General features: G+C 42.9%; 1 long non-coding RNA gene across 1 annotated transcript in view; it reads right to left on the bottom strand.

Annotated features, from left to right (window-relative positions):
* LOC126455637 (uncharacterized) overlaps positions 1-22,996 on the bottom strand; it is a 103,677-nt gene that overhangs the window by 66,545 nt on the left and 14,136 nt on the right. The window contains exon 2 of the long non-coding RNA XR_007585344.1: positions 1,649-1,739. This is a non-coding gene — a long non-coding RNA (uncharacterized LOC126455637). The remainder of the gene's footprint in view (positions 1-1,648; positions 1,740-22,996) is intronic.

The raw sequence follows: 22,996 nt of genomic DNA, 5'->3' as shown, positions 1-22,996 counted from the left end.
TCCACAGGAAAGTGGAAGGAGAAAGCATCTGGTACTAAAGTCACATTCCACTGAAATGAACATCACTCCAAACTGGCCATGACAAATGCACCAATCAGTTTGGATAAGAAAAATGCATGCAGGAACCTGTGTACCTGAGTCATGAGTGAGCCATTGCACACAATGTAGTTTGAAACGAGATCCCCTGAACTTTAGAATCAGGCATGTAATATTGACTTGACAATATCAACTCATAATAGCATTGGCAGTGGAACTTACCATGATGCTGTTGTACCAGAAGCTAGACTACAACCTGAGTAGTTTCAGAGGCTGAAATTGAAGTCATAGCTGCAGTCAAAGTCCCCCAATAGATATGCCCACACATATCTCAAAGAAGAGTCTCCAGAAGGGCAACCAGGATGTGAAAAGACTGAGAATGATTTTCCTCAGAGCTCTACATGGAGAAGCCACCAAAAATTGTCTATTTGCCAAATCGAAGGCTGTTACACACGCTTCCATTGGGATGCCACATAACAAACCTTGCCCTCTCTCCTCTGAACCAGCGTAGTTTATTTATCCAGTAGCCAGTCTATGAATTTTACAAGATTTAACAAAATGTACCAACTCCCACTCTAGAAAAATGTTGCAGCTGAGACTAATATGAGTGACCAACTCCATTTTTTCCTCAAAAGATAGTGCCTAGCTCCCACTCTATCTAATTTTTTGGTACTGTCCAGTCACAACATATCTCTCTCAGTTCAGCATGAGACAGTTCAACAACCTCTCCGAGTCCTGGCGACAGAAAGACACAGAGACACTTCTTTAGAAGGTGGGCCAAACATTTTAACGCTACCACAGGTAAAGCGATTTTACCACATGAGTATACTGCTCACAGTCTGTTCATTTATGACTAGCGTCCTGTCTATGTCCAACAAGTGCTACAGGGGCAATTTGTATGATTAGTGCAGGCCATAAAGAAATGCACAGAACAACTGCAATTCTAGTGATTCCTTTATTCCACCCAGCCAGACTACTGTTCCTAGCCCATCTGGTAGGGAGGTGCTTCAATGTCCAATCAACATGACACTTTGATGTTGTGAAAGCTTGCTGAGACTATCAACTTACCATCCTAAAACAACATCCAAACCCATACCAAATTAATTGAAATGACGTAATTAAAGGACTGTTATGATCTCTGTAGTCATCTGGGTCCCAATTTTAATACAAAATCCTGCATCACTTAATCAGGGAAAAGAAGAACAGATCTAATTACGGTATGATCGTGGAGGAAATAACAGTCCTAAAAATGAAAGGATGGAATGGCTCCAACCCGAAGTGTTTTAGTCGAACACAACAAACATCTGTGTTGCATTCACTGTTCTTGTTATCTTCTTGTTTTTACAGCGCTATAGTTAATAATTGAGACGCAAATGTTTCAAATGGGTCTATGCGCTATGAGACTTAACATCTGAGGTCATCAGTCACCTAGACTTAGAACTACTTAAACCTAACTAACCTAAGAACATTACACACATCCATGCCCAAGGCAGGATTCGAACCTGCGACCGTAGCAGCCGTGTGGTTCCGGACTGAAGCGCCTAGAACCGCTCCACCACAGCGGCTGGACGAGACACAATCTTGTAGGGTTGCTGCATATCTTTTTTCTCACCTGCTCTTCTGATTTTTCGTGCTGGAGGACTGGAAGATGCAGCCATATCCTCTTGATCTTCATTTATATCTTCTGGCGAAGGTACGAAAACCTGAAATCAAATTTATTTCTATCAGATACAGGCGACTGAAAACGACTTGGGTGAAATAGCACGTTTGTTCTCACATATTCTTCAGTTCCGCCATCGTGTCGGAGCAATTGACGGGAAACATGTGCTATAGTGCCCTGTTGGTTGTGGAAATGAATATTATATTTATAAAGGTTCATTCAGCATTGTGCCAGCTACAACTTTCTGTACGCAGATATCGGTTGTCAAGGCAGAATATCAGATGGTGAAGTGTTCAAAAACGCGAGCATAAGTGAGTTAATTATGAAAAAGAAACCAAACTCGCCACAGACTGAATGCTTACCAGATGGCGCAAAGGCACCACCATACGTTTTTGTAGCAGACGATGTTTTTCCTTTACGAGAAAATATTATGAAGCCCTACCCAGGAAAATATGTTAAAAGGTTCGAAAGAGAGAGTTTTTAATTACAGACTGTCTAGGGCCCGAATGGTTGTTGAAAACACTTTCCGCATTATGGCTTCAGTTTTTAGTGTGTTTAGAAAACCTATGTTGCTAAAACTGAAGAAGACGAAAACTGTCACACTTACAGCTGTGTATCTCCACAATTTTTTAAGGCGAAATGCTGAGGCAAGGAACCAGTACACCCCACATGGAAGCTTCCATTCCTACAATTCACAAACAGATGAGATGTTTCCGGGCACATGGAGATGAGATGCATCAGTTTTCATTGCAGCACATAATATACCAAGGAAAGCTGCTACCACGAATAAACAAATTCGAGACGAGTTTGACAATTAATCTTTAAGCACACAAGGAAGTGTACCGTGGTAAAATAACTACAGGTGAATGTGACTGTGTACTATCAAGTAAAAATAAAGTCAAACAAGCATAATTTTCGTACCTCATTTTCCACAGTATCTGTTGTCTCCTTTGGCTCATTACCATCGTCCAAGAACTGCAGCAACCGACAGCCCAATCAGTTGGAGTCTTACGAAGTCTCTGCACCACTTCCAGATGGTCTGCTGGAAATAATTTTTCTTTTCTCACGTTTTAAGGAACACAAGCAGCTGCAGTTTTTGCAAGTGTATCATGTTGTTTTTTTTTTGTTTTTTTTTTTTTTTTTAACACTGTTTCTATATACCTTGCTCTGGACGTTCCATAAGCAATCGTCCGCCTGGTACATGGCAATTACATCAAGAATTTGCTGCCTTAACCGCTCCATTATTTTAGAAAAATAAAGCTAAAACGACACAATAGTAAACGCAACACCACTAAACAGTAGACAACACATACATACACACGGTAGAGCTGTGCAACGGTGACAAGTGGTTATTAGCCTGAAATATTGTTTACTTTGATGTGTACCGACACTGCTACGGATAGATGTTTCTATGTTTCGAAACATGTTACCAAATGGTGCCCTTATCAAGTAGCCGGAAACACGGTTTGCAATGCTTCGGGCTCAGTGTACACGTGAAATGAAATGGCTCTGAGCACTATGGGACTTAACTTCTGTGGTCATCAGTCCCCTAGAACTTAGAACTACCTAGGGACATCACACACATCCATGCCCGAGGCAGGATTAGAACCTGCGACCACAGCGGTCGCGCGGTTCCAGACTGCAGCGCCTAGAACCGCTCGGCCACTCCGGCCGGCAGTGTGCATGTGGCGAAGTTCGTTCAAAGTTGGAATCCCATAATTCCAATATTATATGCTGCTGGTTTTTATTCTTATGCCTCTAAAGCTCATTCATATCGCTTTCTTCTCGTTTACCACCATGCAATTGATTTTAAATCATATTTCTGCTTATTCCGCAATCACAGACATTTTCTACTGTAAAATAACTTCATTCTATTCTTCAATACCGTAAAATCGCTTGTATCACTTGCGAACGCGATTGGCCCTGTTGCTGACAAGTGATATTCCTTGTCCTCACAACAAATGGCATATCTAACATGAAATATGACGTACCAATGTCCCTGTTAAACACCTCAGCTATTTAAAAGGCGCACTAAGCAATAACATCTCTGCAATTAAATTGCTCCAGGCCTGCCACGACCTTCACTGTATCTCCTGAATAACGCACAATTGCAGCAGTCACCCAACCATTGCCATGTTGATTTTTGTCATTCTGCTCCAGTGTATAGTTACGAACACATCTGCAATAAACGGACGGCCCTTGCAGAACAACTTGCGCTCGAACATTACTACTACTCAAGGTCACTTATATATTGTGAGTGGTATGGCAAATCATTTAAAAAAATAACACAGGGCCTAATACAGAGCCTTGAAGTACTCCATACCTAACTTCACTACATACTGAAAAATAACTTTTATTTTCGTGACGTATTGCTACAATCTGTTGCCTGCCAGAAAGATACTTCTCAAACTAGTAGTGATAACTCCACAGATAACATATCAGTAGGGATTTCGTGGAGAGGAGATCGTAACTGATCGGATCAAAAGCTTTAAATAAGTCTACAAACAGTCTAATGTTTAATTCAACAGCACCCATAGTTCATTTGGCTATGTCACTGTCCATTGTCGGCCTGTATTTTAAGTTCAGTCGCCACTGTTTCCACCAGTCGTGGAGTCCATATTCGTTAATTCGTTGTGTTGCCCTTTTCCTGATGAAGCAGTTACTGTGTAAATGTACGTTAATGGTAAAGTTAAAGTGACTCACGTCTAACGAACACAAAGCAACATTATACACCTGAAACTTGCAAAGGAATTGAATTTTTAAGCACAACAATTGCCTTAACATGAAGAAGGAAACACTAACAATCAATGAATTTCATACTGGTGCAAAAAATGGCGACTAAATTTAAATGCAGGGCTGTAGTGGACAGTGCTGAAACAAACCAATCACATAGGCTGAGTGCCAGTTAGCCAGGAAACGCAAGCACTTCCTTTTGCGAGAATGTAAATGTAAATTGAGGTGTAGACCAGAAGAACTATCATTGCTAGGAAACTCTGAAAATACCAACCATGTCCTCTGGTGATATACTGAGAAGAAGAATGGCGGTAGATGATCAACAATCCCGAGACTCAACCATAGTTTTTTAATTACGGTACTTGGAGAGCTCTTAAAAAACAGTCACAAACGATACTGATTCAGTGGTAGAATATTTTCGTCCCAAATAGTATCGTTATTGCTATTTGCTGTCCATGGCAGGGGCCATACGGTCATTTAAAGTCCAATACAGTGAGGTGACAGAAGTAAAGGGATAGCGATATGAACATATGTAGATGGCGGTAGTATTGCATACACAAGGTATAAAAGGGCAGTGCATTGGCGGACCTGGCATTTGCATTGAGATGATTCATGTCAAAACTGTCTGACGTGATTATGGCCACACAATTGGAATTAACAGACTTTGAATGCGAATTGGTAGTTAAAAGCTAGATGCATGGGACATTCCATTTCGGAAATGTTAGGGAATTCAGTATTCCCAGATCCAAAGTATCTGCTGAGAATACAAAATTTCAGGCACTACCTCTCACCACAGATAACGCTGTGGCCGATGGCCATCACTTAACGACAGAGACCAGCAGCGTTTGTGTACAGTTGTCAGTGCTAACAGATAAGCAACAGACACCAGATCAATTTTCGAAATTCTCTCACAGCAGACAAATAAATTCCTCGAAACGATACATCTTCAGCAACTTTTCCCTAAATACCTTAACCTAACTATTCCGTTAAACTACTATTTGTTATCACTGTTGACAGCTTGCAGAGGTGGAATTGTGTGTTCAATGCAGTAAAATTATTGTACATATCAAAGAATAATAGAACATAAACTAAAATTTTTAATTTGTAAATAAAAAACAGCTTGACAGAAAAATAAAAAGTAAAATATCTGTGCTAGGGGCACAACATTTGCTTTATACATGCTTTTTTTTGTTCTATTGATTTGGCAGTAGCGCAACACATACATCTCAGTTTCCATCTCGCCTCCTCTATTCACTACACTGTTGTGAACTCATGCAATCAGTCCCTGTGTTTTTACTAAGGCTCTTAACCGCCGAATTCTCATTACCTTTCATTTAATTATACTCTTATCAATATCAACGCCATTTCGAGAGATCCTCAATATCTGAAACAGCATATATTCGTAGGACAAAGGTTATGATATGCAACCCATCGAACACAGGCTTAACTAAAACGACGAAATCGATATGGCGTCTCCTCAGAACACGATACAACCACGAAAGTCGATAGCCATTAAAAGCAATCGAAACTTCGCATGTGCACATCATAGTGACGTCACGAAGAAGTATCATGCAGTCAGGCTAACGTGTCCTACAAAAGAAAAGGTGTATCGACTGATTTGAAGAGAGAGTGACGTCTAGTGAATATTTAGAAAACTAAGCATTATTGTTTGAAGTCAAATACCAGCGATAGCATTAGTAGTAAGGCTGGGCAGATAAAGTATTTCCCCAATTTCCCAGGCACCGAAATTTTCTTGCCCAAAACTTTCTCCAAAGGTTTCCATTTCCGCAAATATTCCCCCACAGAAATATTTTCCCCCAAAATCGCGAAAAGTACCTCAATCTAGAGTCGCTGTTATGGCCTTGGACACTCCCTTTTGATGGATGGACACAGAAGGCACTCCGGTAGCTATGCCACTACACCATCTGCTGGCAGATGGCATTGAAACCATTATCAGTACATCTACTATCGGGTGTCACATTCAGTCATCAGATAAAAGTCAACATCGTCTTTGAATGTGTTCTAATTTTTATTTCTGGCTATATAGGTGCTCTACATCTCATAAAACGAAATCAAGGAGTTTTCAGTAGGCCTTTAAGCCGTTTTTCATATACACTATTTGATCGAAAGTATCCGGACACCCCCAAAGACATAAGTTCTTCGTATTATGTGCATTGTGCTGCCACCTGGTGCCAGGTGGCCTCAGCGACCTCAGTGGTCATTAGACGTCGTGAGAGAGCAGAATGAGGCGCGCCGCGGAACTCACGGACTTCGATCGTGGTCAGGTGATTGGGTGTCACTTGTGTCATACGCCTGTAAGCGAGATTTCCACACTCCTAAACATCCCTAGGCCCACTGCTTCCGATGTGATAGTGAAGTGGGAACGTGAAGGGATACATACAGCACAAAAGTGTACAGGCTGTTGAGAAGCTGGACACCGCCGGCAGTTGAAGAAGGTCGTAATGTGTAATAGGCAGACATCTATCTAGAACATCACACAGGAATTCCAAACTGCACCAGGATCCACAGCAAGTACTATGACAGTTAGGGTGGAGGTGAGAAAACGTGGATTTCATGTTCGATCGGCTGCTGATAAGCCACACATCACGCCAGTAAATGCCAAACGACGCCTCGCTTGGTGTAAGGAGCGTAAACATTGGACGATTGAACAGTGGACAACGTTGTGTGGAGTGACGAATCACGGTACACAATGTGGCGACCCGATGGCAGGGTGTGGGTATGGTGAACGCTCGGTGAACGTCATTGCAGCGTGTGTAGTGCCAACAGTAAAATTCGGAGGCGGTGGTGTTATGGAGTGGTGGTGTTTTTCATGGAGGGGGCTTGCACCCCTTGTTGTTTTGCGTGACACTATCACAGCACAGGCCTACGTTGATGTTTTAAGCACCTTCTTGCTTCCCACTGTTGAAGAGCAATTCGGGGCTGGCGATTGCATCTTTCAACACGATCGACCTGTTCATACTGCACGGTCTGTCCCGGAGGGGTTACACGTCAATAACATCCCTGTAATGGACTGGCCTGCACAGGGTCCTGACTGGAATCCTGTAGAACACCTTTGGGGTGTCTGGGAACGCCGACTTCGTGCCAGGCCTCACCGACCGACATCGATACCTCTCCTCAGTGCAGCACTCCGTGAAGAATGGACTGCCATTCTCCAAGAAACCTTCCAGCACCAGATTGAACGTATGCCTGCGAGAGTGAAAGCTGTCATCAAAGCTAGGGGTGAGCCAACACCATATTGAACTGCAGCATTACCGATGGAGGGCACCACGAACTTGTAAGTCATTTCCAGCCAGGTGCCCGGATACTTTAGTTGAAATAGAGTATGTGATACCAGCACACTTTCCCAGAATATTCTCAGTTAGCAGAAGTCGGAGATTCGCCTCCCCTGCAACTGACCTATGAGCTTGTTCCACTTCAAGCCATTCCGAAACGTTGCGGCTAGATATTTCACTGGCTTGACTGAGTCGCGCACCATGCTGTTAATACCGCATTCGACCGTTACTGGAATGTTTCTCCTATCCGTAATCTATACCCATCTAATAGTTGCCGAATCTAACATCCTGATACACTTGATCAGTGGTTTCCAAGCTTTCGTGGGACCATTACCTATGAGTTCAATCAGATATTAGCTATTAAGCCCCCCTTCTCTCACCTTACCTCACCATCATCAATATTAGCGCCAAAATAAACTTTAGAATGAAAAAGAATTTTCTCGGTACACTTTTATTTTTGAAATGACGAAAAGGTAAATTATATTCAGTTTTCGTAGACGTTTCGTGGAACCATGAACTAATGAGTCACTAAGATCACTGGTACTGCTTATTTCTAACAACCTTGTTTTAAGCAATAAGAAGCAAATCTCAGCGCAGTACACGTGCTATCTACAACTCTTTCTCAGAAAAGAAAGCTTATATCTGGTGAAACGGGCTCTGCCTGAAACCAAATAAAAAAAGGAAAGAAAGAAAAAGCTAACTACTCACAACTGAGGGTACCAGTAGACACTTGTTACAAACATGCTTCCTCTGCATTACTCCTCTTCCCAGTGACAATTGCTTCAACTATACCCTGCAACCCCAATTAAGATCAACCAAGTTAAAATATGTACACTATACTTACTGTCTGTAAACCACTCGATTGCTGTACTCCTTATTTCTGGATTAGCAGAAATTGGAAGATTTTCAGGCTACCAATTCTTTATCTATGACGATTGACTCTAACAGTAGTAATAACGATGGTTATAATGCTGTGTAGGCTCTACATCAGTGTAGTCCATTGTGCTCTTAAATAGTTCGTTTACCTATTGCAAAGTGAATAATCAAGCAACTTCTGGTCCATATCAGGAACTACTGACAACTCGGAGATGACGTTATTATGAGATATTTAAGCATATGTGGCGTGTATCGCTTAGTTGTATTGTCATAGATGCGTGGTACAAACTACGAAGTAAGACTGTAGAGAGCGGACCATGTGACGAAAATGTTTTTCGTACATTCGTCTCACAAATTATAACCTCTACGACGTTGCGTCACGTCGTAAGGGTCCTTTAAACGCTCAGATATTTGAACCGACACGTCTGGACAGACAACGTTATTACACACAAGTCGCTGCGTGTTAATGAACCGCCGACTGAAAATTTCGTCTGTGTTACCGTCTTGTGTTCGGCCTGCGCTGTGTGACCGCGCTTGAATTAACGCAGACCAACTGTGCAGACAAGATGAAGTGCTTTAGAATTTCATATATGGCACGACTTGTTCGAATGATGTGGCTCAACAATGAAGGTGAAATCACAACAGAAAACTTCAGATAACTATAGTTTCTGCCGGTTGCCAAGTACCTCAATGTTACTAAGTCTTTCATAAGCACTTATGATTATTTTTTCCCTTATAGTTTCTTTTCTGCGTGTATACGGTTGCGGTGTAACGTACTACAGCAACACAAAGAATGTCTCTTCGTCTTAGGTAGTAAAAGCAGTGCTCTTTTTCAATGTTTAGCTCCTTCAAAAGATTAACACGGGAAAGCGTCACACTTGTTAGAAGCCAGTCTTCTGTCCATTTTCTCCGTGCTAATTTTTCTCTTTTTATAACTTCCGAAACAGGAACACAGGATGGAATAAATTTACTTAATTTGGCCATGGCCGGAAAATACTTTGCACTCTCGAACTACTGACTCAGGACTTTGCGAAAGCTACACTGTTGTTGGAAGATGTTAATGCGAATTGAATACTACAGGCCAGATGTGAAGACAGTCCGTTGCGAACATGATCCGCTCAGTGAGACCTCAGCGTGTAAAGAGCCACTTAAACGGTAGCCACAAGGAGAAGTAAATATTCCAGAATTCTAATCAAGAACTAGTGCCAACATTAGCAACTTAGAAGTAGATATCCTTTGCGTAGTGAATCAGCTTAAATCGCTTAACAAAGCTAAGCAAGGCCTCTGGTCCAGATTGTATATCACCAGCCAGGTTCCTCTCAGAGTGTGCTGATACAACAGCTCTATACTTAGAAATCACATACAACCGCTCACTCGTTGAAAGATCCGTACGTAAAGACAGGAAAGTAGCACAAATCACACGAGTACCTAAGAAAGGAAATAGGAGTGATCAAATGAATTGCAGACCCATGTCACTAACGTCGATTTGCAGTAGGAATTTGGAACATAAACAATGTTCGAGAATTATGAATTCCCTTGACAAATAACCAACACGGACTTAGAAAATATCGTTCATGTGAAACACGACTAGCTCTTCATTCTCATGAAGTAATGTGTGCGATCGACAGAGGATGTCAAATTGATTCCATATTTTTAGATTTGCTGAAGGCTTTTGATACCGTTTCTCATAAGCGGCTTCTAATTAAATTGCGTGTCTCTGGAGTATGGTCTCAATTATTGTTTTACTGGATTCATGATTTCCTGCCAGAGAGGTCACAGTTCTTAGTAACGTAGACAGAAGTGTAAAACAGAAGTGATATCTGAGGTTCCCCAAATAACCGTTAGAGACCCTCTGCTGTTCTTGATCAACATAAACGATTTAGGGAACAATCTGAGCAGCCCTCTTAGATTAATTGTAGATGATGCTGTCGCTTACCGTCTAGTAAAGTCATCAGATGGTGAAACGCAACTACAAAATGACTTAGACGAGATATTCGTATGGTACGAAAAGTGTCAATTCGCTCTAAATACTGGAAAGTGTGAAGTCATCCACACGAGTATTAAAAGAAATTCACTGAATTTCTGTTACACGATAAAGCACACAAATCTAAAGGCTGTAAACACGACTAAATATTTGAGGATTACAATTACGAACAATTTAATTTGGGACAATCACATAGATAATGTTGTGGGGAAAGCAAACCAAAGGATGCGATTTATTGACAGAACACTTAGAAAATGCAACAGGTCTACTAAAAAGAGTTCATAGACAAGCTTATCCGCCCTTCTGGAGTATTGCTGAGCTGTGTGGGATCAGCATCAGATAAGACTGAGGGGGAGGCAGGATATGGAAAAAGTTACAAAAGGGCAGCTCCTTTTGTATTATCGTGAAGTAGGGGACACAATAATGTAGATGCATTTGGGGGGACTATAGTTATTGGTAACTAATGTAATCAGCCTTACAATCTTATGAAATTGTGGTAATGATAATGATCTTTTGAGCGTAATTTAGTTTCGTGACCAAAACATAATCGGATCCTTTGGTTTTCACCCCTCAAAAAAACAGTTGTACCCCTCAGGATGTAATTACCACAAAAATGGGAACCATTGCACTAAATGGATCATCTTCAAATGTATCGCATTCCTCTACTCTATAAGACAATGCCGAAAAGTTTGGGATCCAACTGCCTGACGATCATCGAGATTATCCTCTACACATCGACGGTCAAATAACGGCGGTCAAATTTTTTCACCATTACCACCACCACCACCACCATATGGATTTTAAGAAGCTGCCTCCGCACAATAGCGCGTCAGCGTCCTCGGCTAAGGAGGCGGGAGTAAAGTCGAAAAATTCCGCAGAGCGCGATCAGTTTTGTTTTCGTTGGAACTCGGGCGCTCCGTTCAGCTGTCGGCGCCGGGGCGCTGAGTCATTGTCAAAGAGTGACGGGCAGCGCCAGCGGAAAAGTACGCGCGAGGTTTCCCCTGCTGACACAGATAGCGCCGTTGACGCCCCGCTTTCGTTGCGAGGGAGTGGCAGCACTGCCCGAGCACCTGCCTCTGTCAACGCTACTTGCTCAGCAGCGCGCTCGGGCAAAGGCTCCACAGTTTCTCTGCCACATGAATGACCTTCTGCAAGAAGGCATGTCCCCCCCCCCCTCTCCCTGCCCCAAGAACATTATAGTAAATATGTTTACATTTTAAATACCGTACATCGTTCTCCATTTTTGTTATCTAAGAATAAACTAAGAGTCTCGAAAACGTCAAAGAATTCTAGAAACCACAATCAGTTTTTAATACAGGACACTTTTCACTTGCTTGCTCACAAAAATGGTTCAAATGGCTCTGAGCACTATGGGGCTTAACATCTGAGGTCATCAGTCCCCTAGAACTTAACAACTACTTAAACCTAACTAATCTAAGGACATCACACATATCCATGCCCGAGGCAGGAATCGAACCTGCGACCGTAGCGGTCGCGCGGTTCCAGATTGAAGCGCCTAGAACCGCTCGACCACACCAGCCGGCGCTTGGTCACATGGATGGGCTTGCGGCTTGACCGCTAGGCGGACCCTGCCAGCTGTCAACAACTTCGACACGGTTCGTAGAGTCTGAGAGTCTGCAACCCGGAAAGCACAGGAAAGGTAGGACAGAAAGGGAAACGCCCACTACTGAGAAAAAACGCGGAAAGGCCAACATTCCGAACCTACGTGGAAACGACTGAAAGAAAAAACATTACAACATTCCCGTCATTTCCAGCCTCGCATATCTAGAGGCTGAAGACCTACTTGTCTTCACAATCATACCGCTAAGCGTTGTAAATTTGTGAGACTTAGTTCCTGTTATACTTCTTAAATCACTTGCGTGACATGCAGTTCCTCAGTTTTCGGACGAATTCTTTTCCAATGTTGCATTTCTCTGAATTGCAAGTTTCTTGCTAGTTAGGCTAAAGCAGTGGTTCCCAACATGGGGCTAATTACACTCTGAGGGGTAAAATGGAATTTTCCGGGAATAAAAACTAAAAGTCGCGATTTTGCTTCAGTCACGAAGCTAAATTATTTTCAAAAGATCATTACTATTATCACAATTTTGCAAGATTCTAATACTGATTGTATAAGTTCTCAGTTAGAAGCATTAATGCGATGGAGGTTACAGGTTTCTCACAAAGTTCACCCGCTACATAGATACGTTGTGCTTTGTACCGTACATCGCTGATGATAAAAGTGAGACATATACGTAACAGATGTCAAATATCTGAAGAAAATGTTTCCTCCAAATCGTAGGTAACAATTGCAGTAGTCCAGAAATTGCTTCATTACTCTCTTCGAAACGGCAGTAACTACATAAGGGCTACTATAATGCTGTACACGGTATTATTATTATTATTACTATATTATTATTACTATTACAGTTAGTGGCTGTGGTCAGACGCAAAGCATTAATAGCCTGAAGTCTTATAATTTCTGCCAGTTCAGAAGTAAGGATTGCAGCAATCAAGTGATTTACGCACAGGTAAATATAGTGCACACGTCTGAACCTGATTTTTTTTTTTTTTTTTAATGTTCAAATTCGTGTGAAATCTTATGGGACTTAACTGCTAAGGTCATCAGTCCCTAAGCTTACACACTACTTAACGTGTGTTATCCTAAGGACAAACACACGCACCCATGCCCGAGGGAGGACTCGAAACTCCGCCGGGACCAGCCACACAGTCCATGACTGCAGCGCCCTAGACCGCTCGGCTAATCCCGCGCGGCCCTCATTTTAAATGGGGTTGCAATGTGCAAGTTCAGCAAATGTTACAATGGAGAGGAGTAATGCATGGGAAGTATGTGTTGTAACAAGTGTCTACACTCACTGAGGAGGCGTTGTGGGTAGCATTTATGATGCACCACGAATTGTTTCCTTGTTCATTCGAACATCTCCTCCCCCAAACACATATACACAAACTAAATATAATTCATCTTTCATAATTTGAAAAATTAAACTACTCTGAGAAAATTCTTTATTCTACAGTTTAGGTAGGAACTAAAGTTGGTGATAATATGGTGGAGAGTGGGGGGGGGGGGGGGAGGCAACAGATAACAGGGGGCGGGGGGGGGGGCGGTGGAGCTACTAACTAATGTCTCTAATTGCACATTGCACTCGGGAATAATGGTATAAGAAAGGCTGGAGGGTACTGCACTAAAGCGATTAACTATGTCACGGTGCAAACAAATTAATGAGAGTTGTCAAAGCATTCACATCTCCAATTACATCTATACTCCGCCAAGCACCTTACGGCGTTTTCTGTTTGGAACTTCGTGTACAACTGTCAGTTCCCCCCTTCCCTGTTCCAGTCATGAATGGTTCTCGGGAAGAATGATTGCTGGTAAGCCTCAGTGTGGGCTCGAATCTCTCTGATTTTACCTCCTTGATCGTTTCGCGAGATGTACGCAGGGAGAAGTAATAGAGGGTAAGTCAAGAAGAAAGGTAAGTGCTTTGAGAGGTGATACTGATTCTGAACAAAAAACGTCATATGAACACAGGTACTGTTTTTAACATTTTCCGCGGAAACTAATGCAAACAATGGGAAATTAGACAAATGCAGGTGATGGTTAATGAAACATTGTGATCTAATGTTTTGTTTATTTGTGTACATTTCCTCACAAACGATGTCCATAAAGTCCACCGTTAACTGCAATGCAGTTCACAGCTCTTGTGGACAGCTGCTCTGTCACTGATCTGAGCTCATTCTTATGGTCCCTTGAGCACAAGCTTGTAAAATACGAGCGAGAAGTTCGTCCTTTCTTGTCATTCTGCGCTTGTACACTTCTCTCCGAAGCCAACCACACAAACAGTAATCATATGGATTGAGATCGGACGGCTTCGGAGGCCACTGTAAATGAGGTACACTGCTTGTATACAGTACTTCCAGGACTCTTCGCCCACTCATGCGCAAATGAAGTGCGCATTGAAATGCTCGGCAAAGGCACTACGTAGCCTAATGTCACTCTGGTTGTATTCGCACGTGAGTATTGGTGAAGAAGGACCTGAGACTGACGCCAGTGATTTTTAAAACGCCTGTATGTCGGACATTGTTGAGAAATGGGTATACGTTCATTTACTGGTCGAATGCGGACTTTATAAACTGCAGGGTTGGACAAAAATACGGGAATACTGAGAGAAATGCATGCTTGAATATAGCTTCAGATGCTACCCTAGCCTGCATGCTGAACTGTTGTATTTGACCTCGAACTGCACCTGTGCATGTCTTCAATATGATGCAAGCTTCAGTTGTGCTCACGAGAGCTAAGTAGACTCAAATGAGGAAAATTGTTGGTGGTCTTATTGATGGGTGCTTCCGTAGCTTGAAAAACTTGTCCGAACAGGCCATGAAGGCCAAATGGTACCGACCGGCCACCGTGTCATCCTCAGACCACAGGCGTCACTGGATACGGATATGGAGGGACGTGTGGTCAGCACACCGCTCTCCCGGCCGTATTTCAGTTTATGAGACCGGAGCCCCTACTTATCCATCAAGTAGCTCCTCAGTTTCCCTTAAAAGGGCTGAGTGCATCACACTTGCCAACAGCACTTGGCAGACTGGATGGTCACCCATCCAAGTGCTAGCCCAGGCCAACAGTGCTAATGGAAACTGGTGTTACCACTGGGGTAAGGCCGTTGGCCCTTCCACAACTAAGATAGCCGAAATGTCTGGTGTTTCAAGAGGCACCACACTGAAGACTTACATAGCGTACAGAAAAAGTGAAAAAACACCATCTGAAAAGCCGCAACATGGACTAAAGTGTGTGTTGTGCAGTTGTGACAGGCAGTGGCTAAAGAGAAGTATGAGGAAGAACAAGAGGACGACAGTAGTAGGGTGATGCCAGCACCACCCCAATTTTGATATCAAATTGATCAATTAATTATGCCCCACCACCCACCTCACCCCAGAGGACATCATGTGTTTTCCTCAGCCAGCAGTGAGTCCCCTACCTCACACCTCCCCCTCCTCAACCCTTCCCCACACCCTCCCACTCCCCTCCCCTTCCCCCTTCCCCTCCCTGTCAATCACTTACACTATTGGCTGGAATTTCGAATTTTGATGGGAAATTCAGAAAATGGTGGGAATTTCAAAAATGGCAGGAATTTCTTTGTCCCAAAGCTGTGATGACGTCCCACCTCACCCCTCACCCTGCAATTGGCGGGAAATTCAAAAAGACAGTGACCTTTCTGGGACTCAAACCTCGGTCCTTCTGGACAGAAAGATCAAGTACATCCCCCCAACACATGGAAACTGTCCAGATGCAGGGGAGGAAGGTTAGGTTAGGGTACTTTATTTATTTTGGGAAACTAATTACATAATTAATCATAAAGATGAGTCCTAATTACACAACGATATGCATAGCGCTACATGAAGAGTATTTAAAATCGCAATACAGCTCAAAAATTGAAGATGTCATACAACTGGTGTTATCCTGCTGGGAAAAATTTAAAAATTTCATTCATTAAAAAGGAAAACACAATTGCGACAATAATCACAGCCTGTTTTCACAAAAATAGGCGCAGTCCATTTTCTATTGATTTTATCAGCAAAATCGCTGCAGTTTGAGAACATTTATCACCTTCAAATTACAAATTGTCATGCACAAGGGCATTAAATTCTATCCAGAACTCTTCAATTATCATGATAAATGGCATCTATACAGTCATTCATTTACATTCATCTGCAGGATACAGTTTGCATCTCTCTCTCTCCCACTGCCTCCTGTTATTTTGACTGTGGATATTGTATCACAGACACAGTCCCTTTGACTGTTCAAAGATGTCACTAAACCTGCCCAAAGATGTAAACAACAATGCATGAGCAGCACCTATTAGACAGAGGGGGTCTGACAGCCGATCAGTTTCAATCATTCCATCAGGAAGGAGCTATATGGCTTGTGTTGTCCAAACATGTCTAGACAGTCAATACTGTGGTTCGATCGCGTCTGCATTGTTACTTTGTGCCAGGAAAGGCTCTCAACAAGGGAAGTGTCCCGCCTCTCGGAGTGAACCAAAGCGATGTTGTGCAGACAAGGAGGAGATACAGCGAGACAGGATCTGTCGATGACATGCCTCACTCAGGCCGCCCAAGGGCTACTACTGCAGTGGATGACCGCTACCTACGGATTATAGCTCGGAGGAACCCTGACAGCAACGCCACCATGTTGAATAATGCTTTTCGTGCAGCCACAGGACGTCGTGTTATAACTGAAACTGTGCGCAATAGGCTGCATGGTGCGCAACTTCACTCCCAACGTCCATGGTGAGGACCATCTTTGCAACCACAAATGCCATGCACCGCAGTACCATCATGTATAAACCATATGTTTCTTCTTAGCCATCTGTTATATCACCACAACACTCTTATGTCTATTATACACTCATGATGGGTGCTAACCTCCTTGACATGCACACATCTGGAGAGATCTTGTGACTTGGATAGATGCAGTGGGTAGGGCTAGTGTGGAACAGTCTTTGCTCAACAGCATTTATGGACACAGCTCGCCCTGTTCCTTCACGAGACGTGGAATGTAGCTAGTATAGTACCCTCCTACTTCTAGTCAGTTTCAGATTAAACCAGCAACCGTGTTGCATGCAGGGTTGGTCAAGGACAATGTGGGGGGATCTTTCAATCTCTGACTTTATTCTACGAATGCGAGAATACTCTGTGACTCCCATCCACGTAAAGTAGGCCAGTTGTAATAACCTAACTCCATCGTTAGAGGACACTCTCTGGTATACTTTAGTGTATATGATCGAATGGATGTACTGCACATTCATCTAACTGCATTTGCAGTCTAGTATATGGTAGTTGCAAAGTAGTGAATGGGGGTTTAGTGTTAATACAGAAATTGGGAAACATTCTGCTGTATAATTGGCTGACACTGAAATTATGGAACAACTGCTGAAATTGCTGAAATTTATCTCTCTGTCATTTGCCTTGCTTATGAGAGTACATCATCCCATATCAACAGTGTCTTTTCCATCGCATCCGTGCACTGGCACGCTATTGATTACTGCATAATGATTGACTGACACCACTTGTCTGATATGGAGAGAGCCTTGGCGAAACACTGGATCTCTGCTACTTGTCACTGTGGAGCATGAGGTTTGACGTAGGGGTCATGGCCTTGAGACAGTTGCTTGGAGGTGTTACTCAATGCTGTAGACTCGTCTTATTTCCATATGTTGCAGTGGCTTCCACAACTTTTTTTTGTTTCACCTCTTTTTATTTCTACTACTCCAGGTGTGTTGTGAACAGCACCTTCCAGTGATGGTCAACACCAGAACAGTGATCATGTACATGACTACGAAATGAGGAAACAATAATCTTAGAAATGAAACACCAATACGTCTGCTACCTCGTCATTCTGGAAGATGAGATTAACTGTATAGGTCTTCACCTTTGGACACCTGTTTCGAAAAGTTCACAATGCTACAAAACTTTCCAGTTTCCATACGTTGCATTGCCCTCCACATTTTTGCCGATAAGAAACATCGGCTCTGTGTTTCATTTCTAACATCCTGTGTGTTGTGGGAACAGTATAATTAACACTATGTGATGTTCATGTTTTTGTGAGAGCCAAAGATTAGAAACATGTAAATGTCTGTTTAGCACCTGACACATACCTAAGAGTCATGGTAAAAAAACAAAATGTATGGCAATGGACAAAGCTGTAGTTATACACCGCTTGTATGGGTTACAGCTGAAAAACAATGTATTAAACTGCTTTTAAAGGAACTACAGAGGAACTCTCTCTTGTGATTGATAGTCTGCTGGATATGATCTTCCTCCAGCACAGATGACAAAACTTTACGCAAGTCTGTGCAAGCGACTACGATAACTGGCCACCAGCTCCAATGGAACGATGCGTGTATACGTAATATCCATGATGTCAACATGCAGACGGTATTTGTTTTCCGATACATCGGAAGAGAGAGACACGGTAAAATCTTATAGGTGGTTCTATTACAAGGAGTGGTATGGCTATTTAATGTTAGGAAGTAGATAGCTTATAGTTTTGTACCTACTCTGGATGTCATAAAATAACGATGAGGAGAGCCCTTGAATGTACTAAATGACTGTATAGATTATAATCTGTATCAGTATCTCCTATGTCTGAAATGAATGTAATACCCTCGTGCGAGACAATTTGTAATTTGAACATGTGGAATGCTCTCAGACTACACTGATTTTGCACATAAAACTAATAGAAGTCGACTATATCTATTCTCATCGAATCATGACTGTTTTATTATTATCGTCACAAGTGCACGTTTAACAATATGTGTTACCACAAGCCCTGTGTTATTTCATACTTCATAACCTCTAATTATAAAGTAGGCACCACCTGTATTATGGCTCATTGTGGAACCTAGAAATGATAGTGTTTTTCCTGGCATGTGAGTAGATTGCATGAAACGGACTATTCTGTGCTGATCAAATTGCTTACAAAGCTACAACACAGGACTCTGCTGATATTGCAAATCATTGTCTTCTGGATGACTTGAAGGTAAAATGATATGTTTTTTGTTGTATTCCATAATGTTATTTCACCTGTCTGAAATACTTGTAATAGAAACGTACATGACGATTTATTTACGGACACTGGTTTGAATGCCAGGGACAGTTTCAATCACATAAATTGGACCATCAAGGCCGGCCGCTGTGGCCGAGCGGTTCTAGGCGCTTCAGTCTGGAATCGCGCGACCGCTACAGTCGAAGGTTCGAATCCTGCCTCAGGCATGGATGTGTGTGATGTCCTTAGGTTAGTTAGGTTTAAGTAGTTCAAAGTTCTAGGGGACTGATGACCTCAGATGTTAAGTCCCATAGTGCTCAGAGCCATTTGAACGATTTTTGTCCATCAATCTGAGAGATATCGCTGAACACTGGTAGTTTTCACAGCAAAATAGCGGAAGTTTTTTTTCGATTTTACACATGGTGGACATGACATGTACGGGACTTGTGAAATAAGTGAATATGTCTGTCAGTTGTATAGCACCGACCTGTGCAGTTTGGTCGTCTATAATCGGCAGCAGTGCTGTAAGTTTTTTTTTTCACTTCATTGGATGTGCAGAATAATGGGAGCTGGTAGGGGGGGGGGGGGGGGAGAGTGATGCAAATTGTATCCTGCAGTTGAACATAAAAGACTGTATAGATGGCGTTCTATCTTGATAATTCAAGTGTCTGAAAAGAATGTAATGTCCTCGAGCATTCGAACTTTATAAATGCTCTCAAACTGTAGCGATTTTGCTCATAAACTAAAAGAAAGTGGACTGCGCCTATTTTCGTGGAAACAGGGCAGTTATTATTGTCGCACGTGTGTTTCCTCTACTTAATAGATGCTCCCTCATAAGAGGGCATTGATACAGGATGGCTGGCGCTTGTGGGTGTGTATACTGTCGCATGGAGGCATGTTCTATAATAGGTCATGGCCAACAAACAGCTCGCATTTGGAGTAGGCACCAATTTATCTCGCTTTTTCCTGTGGACTGCCAAATTTGCAGGCTATTGTGTATGTCGGCATTGGTAGCACTGACTGGCCGTCTGGACTACACAGCCATGTACTCTACTGGTCGACAGCACTAACCACTTTCTGGGTGTGTGCTGATGGTGCACGGAAGTGGTAGCAGCTGTCCGTTTGAAAATGCAATACGGGGAGTTCCTCGGAATTTCGTTGTTGTTCTGGGGGACGGGAGGGGATCCACTCATTCCAAGAAATGCGTTTAACAGATTGTAGGCGTCCATCTGAGACTGAGTTCCGAGGACTGGAGACAGTATATCACTGCCACCAGAGGGATCTCTTTTTGGATCATCAGCGGCAAGACAAAAAAGGGCACAGATACTCACCTATAGTGGGGAGAGGGAGGGATGAGGGACGGTAGTGGGGAGGTAAGACTGGCTCTAAGTTGGTTAGTTCGTGACTGCACATCGAGGAGAACACACGTGCGACTGCCACCCTCTCTCCTGGTGCAATCTTTTGCAATAATGATTTTTTCCAAATTCCCTTACATGTGATACATTATGACCTGTTCATTACAAGTTCTGTTTTTTTTCATGGCTATTTCGATGTTTAAGTAGAACAGTGATGCTATTTCCATTAATTGTGGTAGCATGTATTAGCATTCCTGTATTTCGGTTACCAGGGCTGCAGGGCGATTGGCGAGCAGTGCAGCAGGAGACGTCTGTAACGAACTCTGATGTCAATAGCAATACACACAGTCCTCAGCTGTATGCTACTGGTAATACACTTATTAAACTCCTCTCTGTCGAACACCAGCATCTCACCAGCTGAACATGGTTCTTGCCACAAGTAAAGATAGTAGCTTGTAGGTGATGGGATTATCCTAAGTAGAGAGTGGGTATTTCTGCCACTAGGTTCAAGTGGTATTGAGAAATTTTTCCCAGCAAGATAACCCCAGTTGTATGACATAGTAATTTTTTTTAGGTGTATTGCGATTTTAGATGCTCTTTGTGTAGTGCTGTGCATATAGTTGTGTAATTAGGACTCATCTTTATGATTAAGTACATAATTAGAACCGATCTTTATTTCAGTTTCCCGCCCAAAATAGATAAAGTACAGTAACCTAACCTTCCTCTCCTGAATCTCGACAGTGTTCATGCATTGAGAGGTGCACTGGGGCTTTTCATCCAGAAAGACTTGGGTTTGAGTCCCTGGAAGGTCATCGCCATTTTGAATTTTCCGTCATTTGCCGGTTGGGGGTGGGGGGTGGGAGGGGGGACATCAGCACAGCCTTGGGACAAAGAAATTCCCACCATTTTTTTAATTTTCGCCAAAATTAGAAGTTCAGGCCAATAAGGTGAGTGGGAGACAGTGAGGGGAGGGGATGAGGTGGGGGAGGGGTGGAGAGGGGTAGAGGGTGGGGGTGGGGAACGACATGCTGGCTGGGGAAAACACATGATGTCATCTGGGGGTGGGGTAGGATGGGTGGAGGTATTTAATGATTCAAGTCAATTAATATGTATACCAAATTTATATCAAAATTGGTGTTTTGCTACCATCACCCTACTACTGACGACTATTGCAAACGTCACTGCAGATTTCAATGTCGCACTCGCAAATCCTGTCAGCATCAAAAACAGCACATAGGGAGCTGCGTAAGCGGGGAACTGCAAGGTGAGCTGACATTCCAAAAACACTCATCAGCCCGGATCCGAAGCCACAAACCTGGAATATTAATCAGTGGAAGGAAGTCATTTGGTTGGATGAGTCTTTTTGCACACTTTCTAACTTCTGACCGAGTTTACTTCCAAGAGTGAGACATTCTGAAAGTTTGGTGTGATTTGGACCTCCTTACTGTGGTATTCCTTGATCCCTGTGGTTACTCTGCGATGTCGCATTACTGCGAAGGATTATGTGACTATTTTGGCTAATGAGGTTCAGCCCGTGGTTCCGTGTTTGTTCTCAAATGGTGTTGCTCTCTTCCAAGATGACAGGGCACCTTTTCACACAGCACGCATTATCCAGGCCTGGTTTTTTTTTTTAGCACGAGGATGAACTGTCTCATCTCCCCCTGCCACCACAGTCACCAAGTCTCAGTATTACTGAGTGTTTGTACTCTATTTTGGAGAGAAGGCTGTATGATCGCTAACCACATGCGTCATGTTTACCTAAACTCGCCACAATTTTGCAGGATGAGTGATACGAGCTCCCCTTGAAAAGCGTACAGTACCTATATCTATCCATTCCGCGACAACTGGAAGTTTTTTTTTTAATGCCAGCAGTTTTGCTACACCGCATTAGGGGTGGTAATTTGTTGTTATTTTTGTGTTTCCATATTTTTGACCGCCCTCTGTACCTCCTTCGTTGGTAGGCTACATTTGTTGAGGATTCCTACAGTAAATCTGCCGTACCTTTAGTTGTTGCACTTTAAATCGCTCCGTGCGCATACTCCAAGATACACTGACAGCCAAAAATATCGCGTTAACAAGAAGAAGTTGTGAGACATAAATTACAGTAGGTAGGCGTGTTTCTGGATCCGAAAGATGACATGCTGAGGTGATGCTAGTCAAGAATGCTTTTAAGGCAAAAAAGATACGATTATCAGCACCTCACCGAGTTTGAACCAAGTCGTGTAATAGTGCTACGAGAAGCTGGATGTCCCTTCTGCAATATTGCAGAAAGACTTGGCATGACTGTAGCCACTGTACGTGATTGCTGGTAACGGTGGTCACGAGAATGTGAGGTCGCAAGAAGACTGGGCTGCGGATGGCCACGTGTCTCTATCGAGAAGGAAGGCCATCGTGTTCGACGGATGGCTCTGGCGCATCGTACTGCATCTGCAGCAGCAATTTCAGCAGCAGTTGAGCCACAGTGACATAACGAACTGTTATTAATCGGTTACTTCA

Source organism: Schistocerca serialis, chromosome 2, assembly GCF_023864345.2.
Source record: "Schistocerca serialis cubense isolate TAMUIC-IGC-003099 chromosome 2, iqSchSeri2.2, whole genome shotgun sequence".
Lineage (NCBI taxonomy): Eukaryota > Metazoa > Arthropoda > Insecta > Orthoptera > Acrididae > Schistocerca > Schistocerca serialis.
Note: the sequence above shows the minus strand (reverse complement) of the source record. Positions and strands in the feature narration are given on the sequence as shown.